Source organism: Amblyomma mixtum, chromosome 3 (genome assembly GCF_055824585.1).
Source record: "Amblyomma mixtum isolate Tamu chromosome 3, ASM5582458v1, whole genome shotgun sequence".
Lineage (NCBI taxonomy): Eukaryota > Metazoa > Arthropoda > Arachnida > Ixodida > Ixodidae > Amblyomma > Amblyomma mixtum.
Window position 1 is genome coordinate 301,247,999 of NC_143014.1, and position 14,539 is coordinate 301,262,537.

A 14,539-nucleotide genomic window follows, 5' to 3' on the forward strand; every position below is an offset into this window, starting at 1 on the left:
GGTTGGCAAGGAAGCAAAGCCACTAGTGTTTTTACTTATACGACATGCTTTAAAGGTCTTTTCTGGCATTGCATTAGGAAGGCGGAAGGGTAGGATGGCTAGACATGAAAAATAATGATAGACGACAATTAACAACGGACAGAATCAATACGCCAGATGTAACATATGTCCATATGGAGGCGCTGTTTGCAAATAAAATAATCGCTGTTGTGAACGGATGCAATCCCTATTGGAAAAAAAGGCAACGATGGAAATATTGGAAACCAACACTGGAAACCTTGGTGGATTATGGTAATGGAAAATACGTTGTAATGACTGGGCATGTTGGAATGACTGGGCATGTTGGAATGACTGGGCACGTTGGAATGACTTGGGCACTTTGGAATGACTGGGCACGTTGGAATGATTGGGTACTTTGGAATGACTGGGAGATGTTGGGGCAGGGGCCATGGGGCAATGTTATGTCTGTCGCAATGAGACAGCAAATTTCAAAATAGATGAAGCTCCTACAGCCAGTTTTATTTTGTGTTCATGCTCCTCTTGCTCTTCTTTAGCCAGTTCTCAATGCAGCTGGGCCCCATGAAACAGCCTTGTTGATGTACCACCGGTGCATGAGGGCTTGGGAAAACTGGGCGATGGACTCTGCAGAAAAGATTGAAATGAAAGGATTAGGATCCACAAGTATTTATTCTTGCCAGTATTAGAGTGCTAAAAAAGTAAACTCCGTATTGTGGCCCAGGAATGAAGTGAACCTAAATCAAGAACCACTGAAGCTATTCGCACTGAAAAAGAAAAATAATTTGAGGTTCTTATTCAATATATCATATGCTCGACATTGAGTACCATCATCAGCAGCATAACTAGCACCACTGCAAGACAAAGGCCTCTCCTATATCCCTAAACATAAGCCTGACGTGTGGCGTAATGAGCGAAATAAAAAAGCCATCGTTTTTTGTCCTCTGAATGCTTTTAGTGGGGTAATATAAAGTTAACATCAGAAGGGTGACTGCAGTAGCACAGCTGAGATGTCGCAGACGATACACTAAGAAAAGAGGCATACAATCCATTGATACATCAGTTGCAAGAAATAAAAACAGCAGCAAACAAAAGGTAAAACAAAACCAGTGTCAATGCTCCAAGCGATATCACTTATTTCCATAATTTTGAGGGACCACATGCAATGAAAATGTGGTGAGGTAGCCAATTTATTCTTCAATGGGAAGAGGAAAATTTTCTTGATTTAGTGGTGATGGCATCCTGGTCTGAAGCGGGGCAGCAAAATTTAACATTAAGTTGTGGAAAAGTATTGTAGAGTATATGGAACACACCTAAACGAGCGATTTACCCTTTTATGCAGTGATGTCTGGTGGTCAAATGAGATGACTGATTACACATATGCTGTACCAAGTGTCACTGTTGGATTAAAGGGAGTTGGTGGCATAGCTTCTAACAGTTTGGTGCAAAATTGAAAGAGCTAGGGAATACTTCAGTTTGGAATCAATAAAATTTTTATGCATAAACTGCGCAGCACGGCAAGAGCACACAGATCATGACATCTCCTGATAAACCCGAGTGCCCTTGTGGTGCCAGCAGCATGTATCGTGACATGCTCCAAGTATGTGGGGCTGCATCTGGTTAAGGTTTCTCCATACCATTAACCCGAGAGGTTGGAAAGGAGGTCAACGAAGGAATAAATACGATGGCATGAGTGCTGACTATCGCCTATGTGTATTGGAAACCACGTCAAAATATATACACTGTGGCCTAAAAAAACAACGAACAAAGGGCACCTTGTGTCAACGACATTGCATGAGTTGAAAACAAAACAAAAACTGACAAAGAAGCATTTAAGAGCATGAACTCTTCCTTAGGAAGCGATAAAGAAGGTGTGCTAACACAGTGATTGCGGTTTTTTTTAATTTCAGCGGCCTCGATTATCTCACGCACAAACTTTTCTGTGTCTGTCAGGCAAAATGCAGAACATGAATTCCGGTTCACAGCGTTTAGGATCTGGCAAACAATTGCAATTGCGACAGTGAGTCATCAAAGTTCTCCCGCAAGCTTTGTTCACATCGTCGTGGTGGTCTTTTAAACCTCTTTTAAACACTTTCCTGTTTTCCCAATGTAAACATAGCCACATTTCAAGGCGTTCGAACACACTATGTCTTCTGTGCAGTGCGCGATGAGACTCTGATGGATAATCTCGGTTGACTACAGGTACTGAAACTTCATAGGTTTAGAAAAACAATATCAACGCCAACTCGACTGCCTATTTAACCGGTGCGACCAATTGTGGATGTAGGGAACAGGTATGTACAAACTTCCTTTTGGGAGTTACAGTCTCGACGGGGGCACAAAAGGAATGTTTCAACTTCTGCTTAAAGCAATCGGCTAAAGACACTGACAAAGATTCTGAATATCCAGTAAAGGACAAACGGCATATGACCTGGGCAAAACTGGATGTCATGGCAATCAAACAGGATTTCATTAAGGAATTTTTGAAGCAAAGGTTAGTGACACCTCTTGACCAGCTTAGACTGAACCGAAGAAAATGGTAAAAGTAGCTTGTTTTCCCTTGGCTCGTAAGCCCAACAAGTGTAGCTACCCAAGATTGAGATCCAATAAATGTAATGACATATCCTCTATAATTTCAGTGGTGATTCAAAGTGGACTGAGGCTTTGACTGAACTCCTCTCTCACCTTAGACAATGCTTCGTCAGGATTGGAGATCCTGCAATAAGCCACGTAACAGCAGCGCTAATAGTTTTTTTTTTGCAAAAACAAGGTATTCTGAAATGTAATAAAGGTGGACTGAAGGTATGAGCTTAAAAGTGCGACAAAAGTATTTACCAAAACGCCTGAGACGTTTGGAATGCCACTGCTCCATTTAGGTAAATGAATTCTTCAACACATTATTGATCCTGATTGAGGGATGGCTTAATATAAATCCTTGATGTCAACATAGCACCCCATGAAACTGGTGCGAGAGTTATTGTGTATAAACTGCGTTACTTTCTCTGCAGATCTTACACCAGAGGAGTCATCAATGCTCAGCAACTTAATTTTATGTCGCAAAGAGAAGGCGATTTGTTTCTGACAGGTTCCATTCTCTTAAACTACAACCCTCAAGGAGCAGTCACCTTTATGGGTCTTTGCGGTAAAGAAGATAGCTGGACAATTTTTTTTACTGTTTATCAGCAGTTGAAAGCAAGAGGGTCCACCCTCTTAAATACGACACAGTTCGGCCTGTGGGCAAGTTCCTAAAGAGGGTTCAAACCGTGACACTGCATCAAAACACTCCGAAACACACCCGTCACACTCAGGTCTGGGCGTGGAATAGGCAACTCGTCAAACCATGGCAAGCATCTCCACAATAGTTCTCTTCGGAGGAACGGAAAATTTTGGTCCATACGCACTTCAAGGACCAGACGAGGCAGCGACTCAAAGCTGAAGGTGTGCTCCTTGTTGTCAAACTCTTGTGCCTGAAAACAAGCCAGGGAGTGGCTGGTTGACGGTGTCACGCACCCTTGACCAGGTGAAAGCCATCTGGAATGCCACTTTGCAGCCACTTTGCGCTTACTAGCCCGGAGCAGAGAAGCCAAGGCACGAGTGTCTGAAAACAAGGTGCACAATGTCGACGCTGAGTTGCTGCCTCGTCTGCTGCTTGAAGCATATACGGGCCAAAATTTGCCATTGTTCCTTCGAAGAGGACTATTCTGGAGCTGTTTGCCATACTTTGACGTCTTGCCTTCCTGTGCCTGGACCTGAGCGTGACAGGTGTGTTTCAGGGGGCGTTGGTTGATGGGGTGTCGTGGTTTGAACCATGCCAGGAACTTGCCCGCAGGCTGAACTGTAACGGGTTTAAGACGGTGGGCCCTATCGCATTCAACTGCTGATAAAGAAGGTGTTCAAGTGTCACACAGCAGCTGATTTGTTAATAGCAATGTCCAGAGCCAAGAAACTATGTAATAATCTAAAGTTGAACCATCTGGCTAATGTATCAACTTCAGCAAGAAACTAGCAGAGGTGCCAATGAGAGGTCAAAAGACCACCGTTACGATGTGAACAAAGCTAGCAGGGGGAATCTGATGTTTCACTGTCGCGACTGCGATCGTTTGCCACATCCTGATTGCTGTGAGGCCCAATTCACATGCTGCATTGTGCTAGACAGACACAGAAAAGTTTGCATGAGATGGTCGAGGCCACTGAAATTGTAGAAAAAACGCAATCAATGTGTTAACACACCTTCTTTATCGCTCCCTAAGAAAGAGTTCATGCTCTTAAATGCTTCATATTCAACTTTCGTTTTGTTTTTGACAGATCCAAAGTGAATGTTACAAGGCGCCCTTTCTTCATTCTTTTTTAGGCCACAATATATATATTTTGATGTGCTTTCCAATAAACCTTGAAAGTCAGCACTCGCACCGTCGCATTCCTTCCTCATCTTTCTCTTCTTTGCGTTGTTTTGACACGATGAATTACAAACAAGCCCATTCATCCGTCTTGCAAAACTCAATACAGTCAGAGTAGCTCAGATAGTTGGGGCATCCTTCTGAATAATGCAGTCATAAAGACAAGGTTGGGACATAAAGACAAACACTGTTATTGAGTGGCTAATATTAATGTACTTTAGTAATGTGCTTGGTTTGGTTTATGGGGGTCTAACATCTCAAAGTGACTCAGGATGAGGGACGCCTTATGATTTTGCATATTGATATGCTGGGCTTCATAAGACAAGAAGTACTATAGTTTTTTAACGCCAGCCGTAGAACAGGAAGCAATGAATCTACACTAATATCAAAGAATGAAGGCTCAAGCATGAGAGTGTAGCAAAAAGGTTATAATGACAAACATGAAAAGCTTTGGAGAAATTCAAGTCGATGACACTTGCCTAAAATAAAGAATGTAAATTTGGGTGAAAATCTGTTGTGAATTCAAAAAGTTGGATTGCACATGAGTAAAGAGAATGGGAGCCGTGATGACTGGTATAGAAATATTAGTTTGAATTATGGTGGCAAGTAATATGCGGACTCATTTCGTGCTCTAACAGTTCATGCAAAATGCACATCAATAAAATAGGAGAACAGTTTGGGGATCAGAACGGTTTCCAGCCTTAATTATTGACAGGTCAGCTTCAGGTTGTCAGGGATAGAACCAAGAGGTTTGGATTGGCTAACAATTATTGGTAAAATCTGTCTTCAGATATCCTCAGTAGTTTAAAGTATGTCAGAAGGCTTCTCACACAGCCCACAGGTACTCGAAAGCTTGTGCTTATCAATGACTTTCGAGACATGATGAGAAGCAATGGTTAATGCAGTGAAATGGGTAACAAATAACTGATTTTTCTCAAGAAACTGTCCATGGAATATGCTGTCAAACAAATTCCCAAGGATCCTTCAATTAAGCCCAAAATGACAGTTTATGGGTAGCCACTTTGTTATAACCATCACATACAAAAGAAGAGACACAAGAAGCCCTCCTTATTCACTGAAAACAAGGGAGAATTATGAGTCATCATTCCGGCACACAAAATTACACGGATGAAGAGAGTAGACTCCATGGACACCATATTTAAACTGATGTTTATTCCAGAACACAGGCTTTTTATGTGCAAAGTGGTACTAGTGATCCCTGGGGCTGAAAAGTATTTCCGCGACCAGATAACAATTATTCAGGACGGCAAAAACCAAAACACAAAAAAACATAGGGGCAAAGGTATCTTGCCACTCACATTCAACACATCGGGCCGCCTATGCATCACCAACCTGGCTGACCCAACAAACATATTTGCCTCCAGATAATCTATTTCTTTTTCTGGAGCGCTGCAGAGGGCTGCAAGGGCTGCTGACGTAATTCTCTTTTTCAGCAGAGATACAAAAAGCTTAAAAAATTTCCCAGCCCTTTCAAGTGCTAAACTTGCACAAGGCATGTGTTTCTTTCAAAAACGCCTTGCATGCTCGCTTGTGCGAGCAAAGGCGAATGTGCTCAGCTAAATGACCTCTGCCACTTAATGAATCAGCTGTCCTGCGATGTTCAAGCAAGCGTTCATTGATGCAAGCCTCGTCTGTCTAATGTAATGTTTGCCACAGGCAAGGAGGATGCTGTACACCATGTGAACCTCATGTTTAACGAGGGGTTTGGTGTGCTTAGTTTTGTAGGCAGGCTTTTTCGTAACGCCATTTATCAGGTGGCACATGCATCCCAGCTTTCCCAAGCTGAAAATACGACATGTACAGTCGTGAGCAAAAGTGGAGAGATCGGCGCTTCGGCGGCGGGAGCAGTTGCGGGGCCGCCCCACGGCGCTGCTATCTCGCCGCGCTCGCTCGCTGCGAGAGTGCCTCGAGTGACGACAAACTTCCCCCTCGCTCTCGCGCGGGTGTTTATCACGACTGATAAATTCCTAGTGCGGATTTCGGCTACTCTGCTGGTGAACGGTCGCGTCGACGAGGAGTGTGAAAAAAAAGTGTGTAGTTCCCGAAGGGAAAGTAGCGGCAGCTGCTCCCACTCTCGGCGCGCTTCGGCGGTAACGCCGTCGGTGGCTTGTCTGCCTAATCAGCCGGCGGCTGGCACTTTTCAAGAAAAAAAAATGCTCGGGAAACTTTGCTCGAGCCTTGAGAAGTCACTTTTCAGGCCTGATTTTTGTCTTCAATCAGTAAATAGCTGTGAGAATGCCAAGTTGGTATCGCGGGAAAAACACAGAAAAAAGCTGTTCTTTAGCACTAATGCATCCGCATATTGAGCGCGCGTGTGAAATGCAAGCAGAGCCTTGATGTTGCGCCTTAAGTGTTGCAAAATTAGCATAGTTTCAACCCTTCATTGTGTGAAATGGGCATAGGCTACCTTTACTGAAGTTATTCGTTATGCGTGTGAATGGTGACGGCCTTGTGATTCGAGTTCTCTGTAACAGAGCTCACTATGCACGGAGTCATGTTGCAAATTTGCAAGTCTGATGCGCGCGATTTGCGATGTCCATGAGGGACTGGTGCACCAGAAAGTGTCCCGGAAATCGAATTGTCGCGCAGTAACGGAGCAAGCGGACGGAAACGGGGCGTCAAACCACTTGGCTCCAGAGTGGTAAAGGGAGGTTTGATGTTAGTTTCACCAATATTTCGCGTTTTATCCATGCTGAAAAAAAAATAGTAATTTTTATCGTCAGTTGGGAACTCATGTTTTTTTCTCGTCTAATGCACCTAATAGTAAATTCCAGTCGGCGATCTGGAACAAGCTTTTTTTGCTTCATTAAACGGAAAGCGCGTTTCTAAGCAGGATTCGGATTCAGATGCCGAGTTCTGAATGGCTGCTGCCACGCCACGGAGTATTTTCTGCTTCTTCGTTTGCTCACTGTGTTGCTCCAGATCGTACTTAAGCCAAAGTGGAGACACACCGCTGGAACTGCGAGAATACTTCTTGAAAGCGTCATGTCACGGTCCGTGCCTGTATGCATAGTGCCTCCTTTTAAATATTGCTCTCCTGTTTGCCCAAAGATTTCCACGAGGCAGAGTCTTTGTATACAAAACTGCAGGGTACGTCTCATTATTCTCATGGGGAGAGACTGTCTGGTCGAGCCAGCCGACTTATATAACTCGATCCCTAATGTGAGCACTTCTCGCGGCGAAGCTGAAGAGCAGATTGCTTGGTATTGAGTGTATATTTGCGGAATAGGCTCGGCACGCTGCCAGAAGCAACGTGCGCCTCCCACACGAGTCCTGATTGATTTGGTACAGCGAATACATCAGAAGGAAAACACAAGGCACTCTGGATCCCCGCTTCATACATCCCCTTCAAATAAGTTACCACAAAATGCAGGGCAATCACGGGATCTTTATTGCCTTGAAAAAAAAAATTAAAGCAATGGTGCTCTAATACTTTGTAAATTGGCCATTCACGGCAATTACACGAGCTGCACGGCGCGGCATAGACTCGTATATTGCCGGCACAACGCTCTCGCTCTCGCGCAGCCTGTTCCATTCCTGTTGCACGGCACTCCACAGTTCATCTGATGTAGCCGTGCTTAGATTCCGGGCTGCCAGTGCCTTTTTTATCATCCCCCACACATTCTCAATCGGGTTTAGGTCAGCACCTGCTGGTGGCCACTCCAGCGTGCGGATTCCCAGCTGGTTAAGAAGTGTGCCCACGGCGCGAGCTGTGTGCACAGGGCTCCGATCCTGCTGAAACAGGAAGAAGCCGTCGCTGAAGGGGCACGAGGGGGCCCAGGCCATCCTTGCTGATGCAACCCCACACATTCACAGAGCACCTGCCACTTGAGAGCACGCTTGACGTGTACTCTGGTAGATATCTGTAAAACAGGAGCGTGGACGGAGGTGACGAAGAGAACAAAACAGGTTTACATATCTCTTTAGTCCAAAGGAAGCCCAATAATATATTACAAACCTATATAGAGAAATTTCTGATATTTGACAACCTAAAATCAAGACCTTAACCTTTTTTGCAAATGGATACTGCTTAAAGACCGGTATTTGAATAAGAGAAGATGAATAACACCGCTACCGCTGTAACAGACCATAGCCATGACAAACATTTATCTGAAGCGCAGAAAAGAAATGTGAGAATTATATTATTTTGAAGTAATGGCACCAATGGCTGAAGGGCGCTAAATTTAACGTCAGTGCTCAACTCTTTTTATGACATGTGCTAACGTTTACGCGTTTCTAATATTACAGAAAGAAAACCATATTAAACCCGCAATTCGGCTAAGTATACGTAACGCATTGGATACTCAGAATCGGAGAAACGGTTTTCACATACCTGCAGTTAAAGGGGCGCCAGACCTTCTGCTGCTGGTCCCACCGACTGGAGAAAGTACTCTCGTCAGAAAATACAACCTCCCTCCAGTCGGTGGTCGTCCAGTGCTGCACGGCTTGTGCAAATTGGCGCCGCTGAAGCCATTGCCTGCTTGTAAGGTATGGCTTCTGGGCCGCAACAGAGTTGCTTAAGCCTGCTTCTTTGAGGCGTCTTCGTATTGTTGACGGTGACACCTGAAGGCCCAAGGCTTCACGTATCTCGCGGGAAGTAATGAAGGGGTCTGCCACAACAGCTGCGACGATCAGCTGATCCGTCTCTTCGTCGGTGATCCGTGGTCGACCACTGCGCTCTGCGTCACCAAGTCGGCCACCTTCATCCCGGTATGCATGTATAGCTCGACTTACGGCATTCCTCGAACGGCCAGTAATCCGGCAAATTGCACTCTGCGAAGTGCCCTGCAAGCTCAGTTCGACGATAGGCACCGGCGGCGACATACTTGCAAAAGGCAGAGCTTGGCATGAACCAACGGCTAATATAGCCGTCATATCGGACCATGATCACGTGGGAATCGCCAGCACCAACTGAAAGCCGCGCGATGGCTGAGAAAGCGCAGTACTCGGACGCAGAAGCTTCGACGCGATAGCGGCTCATGATAGAGATCGATTGATAAAACGATCTCCCAGTGTATCACCAATGCCCTGTTTCGCCACCAAAATGCTTGAACCTGTGGTTTGCTTGTCACTTAAAGCGACTATGTTGCGGCCGTGTTTCAGTCTGGACCAAAATGTAGGGCATCTTGGCCGTAGTTGTGCAAGGCTCAGAATTTTGGTAATGCAAATTTACCGCACGCTCGCACGTATTTACAATATATTAGCCTACGAAGGACAAGTATCCTTGATATGGATAGGGCCTTGGCAGGGACCACGGACCCCTACGAGAGCAAGATTTCTGTCTACTACTTATTTCCATCGCATGCCATGTTACCCATTTCCGAGTGGCTGCTACTATTACCATAGTTACCTCTCCGCCGCGGTGACTCAGTGGTTCGCTCGACTGCTGAGCACTAGGAGGCAGGTTCGATCCAGCCGCGTTCGATGGAGGCAAAACACAAGGCGCCTGTGTACCGTGCGATGTCAGCGGTCATTAAACAACACCAGGTGGTCGAAATTATCTGGAACACTCCACTACGACGTCCCTCGTAGCCCTAGTTGATTCGGGACATTAAACCTAAAAAAACCGTAAGCTGCAACAGTCACCAACAGCAGCAACCATCCTCATTCAATGGCGAATCGTTTTGTGTTACCCGAGAATCGGAGAAAGCGATTTTTCAGTTCCATTGCTGTATAGACAGGAACAGCAGCTCTGCCTCTGTTGTCCTTCCAAAACGCGTCATTATGCAACTGCTTTCATCAGAAATTCCGAGTTACCTCATGCTGTATTTTATGACACAGCACTCTTCTGCAGATTCAGCAGAATGCATACTGAGCTTGCAGGTATCGTGAATAGAGTTTAAAAATCTTCTCACGTCTCATAGCACCCTAGTATATTGTGCGGCGCTTCGCAAAGAAACCTGCTTTCAACGCGAATCATTTCACACGCCCGCAGCCTAAAGAAATAAAATTAGCATTTCAAGAAACAACACTACTAACGCCAAGGGGGAATTTTTTCTCTTCTTTTCAAGAATTCGCCTGTTTTGTCAGCCAGCTCTTGTGGTCGTGTCCCATTCATTTATACTGTACCAAAAAAAGCTTATCATATGTGCTAAGAAAATAACGGGTAATGTTCTGTGCGTTTCTGTCTGTAGCACCTTCCAAGCTTGCAAAAAAGACCGGTCGCTCATGGACATCGCAAATCGCGCGCATCAGACTTGCAAATTTGCAACATGACTCCGTGCATAGTGAGCTCTGTTACAGAGAACTCGTATCACAAGGCCGTCACCATTCACACGCATAACGAATAACTTCAGTATAGGTAGCCTATGCCCATTTCACACAGTGAAGGGTTGAAACTATGCTAATTTTGCAACACTTAAGGCGCAACATCAAGGCTCTGCTTGCATTTCACACGCGCTCTCAATATGCGGATGCATTAGTGCTAAAGAAGAGCTTTTTTCTGTGTTTTTCCCGCGATCCCAACTTGGCATTCTCACAGCTATTTACTGATTGAAGACAAAAATCAGGCCTGAAAAGTGACTTCTCAAGGCTCGAGCAAAGTTTCCCGAGCATTTTGTTTTCTTGAAAAGTGCCAGCCGCCGGCTGATTAGGCAGGCAAGCCACCGACGGCGTTACCTCCGAAGCGCGCCGAGAGTGGGAGCAGCTGCCGCTACTTTCACTTCTTTTCACACTCCTCGTCGACGCGACCGTTCACCAGCAGAGTAGCCGAAATCCGCACTAGGAATTTATCAGTCGTGATAAACAACCGCGCGAGAGCGAGGGGGAAGTTTGTCGTCACTCGAGGCACTCTCGCAGCGAGCGAGCGCGGCGAGATAGCAGCGCCGTGGGGCGGCCCTGCAACTGCTCCCGTCGCCGAAGCGCCGATCTCTCCACTTTTGCTCACGACTGTACATCGTGTTTGTCACTGGCCTTCTTGAGGCGGTGTGACACCTGATGGCAATAGGGCACAATGACAGGTCACTGTTGCGAATGTGCGTTGTCTTCCGGCTTGCGCTGCCCAGCACACTTCATCTCTCGAACCTGGCTTTCTACCACTAAGGCTACAATTTCTCCTGTGAAAACTGCCTGCTCCAGTCTCCTTACTTGCGCATTGATGCTGTCACAGAGTCGTGACAGCGTCAATGCCGAAGTAAGGCGACTGGAGCAGGCAGGCAGAAAAAGAAATAGATTATCTCAACGCAAGTGTGTGTTGGGTCAGCCAGGTAGGCAATGTTTAGTCACGCCAATGCATTCAACTTGAGTGACAAGCTAACCTTACGCCTATGTTTTTGTTTTTGCAACCTTGAATAATTGTTACCTGGTCGAGGAAACACTTTTCAGCCACAGGGGTCACTAGTACCACTTTGCATGTAAAAAGCTCATGTTGTGGAATCAACCTCAGTTGAAGTCTGGGGTCCATGGAGTCTACTCTCTTCGTTCATGTGTTTTTTTACACTGCAATGATGTCTCATAATTCTACCCAGAACCAATTAGCTCAGCTCTCCATGCTTAGCAAAAACAAGGCAGCAGTAATGAAACCAGTTCTCATGTGTGCACTTTTTCTTTTACATCTGTGACCTGCGATGAATGGCATAAAAACACATATTTAAGTTAACACACATGCATCATAATGTTAATATTCGTAGTCAAATAGTATGACATAATGCAGCCAAAAACATGCAGACATTTCGCACTTCATGCATAGAATGCAACGGTTAAAAGACGAGCAATAGTGAATGTAAAACTTCAAATGGCCTGCAACCGGCCCATTCTGACAGCCAACTAATATTACTCATAAAAACATATAAACAGCTATCCAAACTGCTCCAAGCAGTAGCATTAAGGAAAAGAGCAATGAAAGTAAGAGAACATTTCATGGCAACCACAAAAACAAAGCGCAATACAGTAACAACTTACAACACAGCTTTTGACTTCATCTGGTGGCCACAAAATCCATGCCATTGACTCGGACTGGAAGACAGACGTGCCACCTGCGGATACCAGTTTCCCATTATCACTATGACAGGAGTACAAAAACAAGCATGCGAACTCGGTCCAACAGTGAATATGACATGAATGTAAAAAGATCAGGAAAAATATACTTGCCCAAGTATACACCTCAATACAAAGGAAAACTACCCTGTTTAAAATGCATCAGTTCCCCTAGCACTAGTAAAGGAATCTTGCTATGATCAAAACAAATCTGCGTTAACTGAAATCGTAATAACTGAGACAACTATTGCGTCACTTCTTTTCCTCAGAAACCATTTTACGCACAGCCAAAGTGCCGGTCCTTGAAACGTGCGCGGTGGTGGGAACAAGCATGGGCAGAAACGCGTAGAACGAGGCATATACGAGGACAAATCTGTGCTGCTCAACAAGAAAAAAAACGCGCAAACATGCGCATACCAAAATCATGCAAAGCTAGCGCACGCACGGTCGCATCCCCTTTGCCAAACTTAAACAAGTACCGGCAGCGACAATTCTTGGCAGAGCAACTCACCGCGGCGACAACAAAAGCGCCTTAAACGCTTTTTATAGCATTGAACACGAATAGTGCAGCAGTACGACAGGTCACCGTTCCAGCATTATATGCTTCGGATAATGCACGAGTACTGCTTACCTTTTCAGATGATTGCGTAGTCGTGCAGAACGCTGTTTGCCTTCGTGTCACGGGCACTACACCAACCAGTGAGAGTTCAGCACGAGTGCTACGTAGCCGGCACTCTCTACCACGTAGTCACACAGAAGAAAATATTCCAGGCCTTATTTGGAACATTTCCACCGCGACACTGCCCGCGCGTCTTAGTGCCTGGACACCCATCCCGGATTACACAAAGAAGCGCACAGACTGAAAAGTTAGAGAGACCAGAAAAATGGCCCTTTGCCTCGAACAGGCTACGTCGACAGCACTGCGCGATTGTGCACCCTTGTGCAAGAAGAGACACACGCAAACCACAACACAGTTCACGACGGCTCACAATCCAAGTAGCGAATTGCAGCAAGCGCCGAAGCGCGACGCACGCGACGCAGCACCCGAACCGCCATGAGGGTTATACAGAAAAACAGCTACCGGCAGCCACCTGGCGGTGACAACAAGTTTCTGTTTCGGTTTCGTTGTGAAAAAGCTTGTATCCTACTTTTTATTTTATTTTTGGTATTTTTGTTGGGTATTCAGCCGTATCGGCATCCACAGAAATTGCAGCGATTACGAGCAATTACCACTGGTAGAAACGTGCGAATTAACGACCTGTTGCTTGCGCTGCGGTTGAAAAATGCATGAGTTCTCACGGCAGTATCGCTTGCTGCTTTGCTCATTCACGAAATTACATGCCGATTTCTGTTTGTATGGGGAAGTTTTTTTTTTATATTGATGGGAGATCAGCAAGGCTAACAAAGTACGCAACGTAGCAGTCGTAGAGAGTAGGTTGTCGTAAAAACATGATGACGCTGTTTGATCGGCAGCACGACGTGCGAGGCGGCAGGGTTGAAACGCGCGTCGAGAGAACAACCTCCATGGTATATGCTTTCTTGAGACTACAGTGAAGGTGTGCATTTTCTATAGTGGAGTTCTCTCATCCAACGTGAAAACCAAATTAATTCTTAGTATTAAATATGCTGTGTAATTTAGATCCTCATATTGTGTTTATATATATCTGCATTTATGTTTTGAATAACAGTGTTGTACTGGTAATTGTGTACCAAGGTGCATGTATAAGGGTGCTGTAATCAGCCTTGTCGAAATATTCTGTGTATATATTTGTATTCGTAACCCTTCTACAAAGAAGCTGTGTGGCCAGCTATGTGGTTAACAATTTGTTAATTGAATTAGTAATGTCTTGAAATGCACGCTCAATAAAATTTTCTGAATGAAATTGAGTGTTCGGATTCAGGCATGCAGGGCTCTGCAAACCTGCAATTTATTATTTTGTGAACAATGAAGTTAAACTTTTTCTCAAATATTTTGCTAATGATAATCTAAGCCCAAGTATATAAGTCGTTACTTTTAAAAAAAAAATTGTGAAATTGTCAAGTCAACAAATGCATGTGTAAAAAAGAGAAATTTGTCTTGCAGTTTTTATTCTAACAGCATAAAGTGCCAAGTGTACGTTTGATGGATTTGA

The 14,539-nt window shown here is 44.9% G+C and overlaps 1 long non-coding RNA gene across 1 annotated transcript; it reads right to left on the reverse strand.

Moving 5' to 3' along the window:
• Positions 1-522: 522 nt before the first annotated feature.
• Positions 523-13,442, reverse strand: LOC149355391 (uncharacterized). Its single transcript, XR_016291494.1, has 3 exons — positions 13,039-13,442; positions 12,333-12,406; positions 523-642 (listed from the first exon to the last, which is right to left on the reverse strand). It is a non-coding gene; the product is annotated as an uncharacterized LOC149355391 (long non-coding RNA).
• Positions 13,443-14,539: the final 1,097 nt, after the last annotated feature.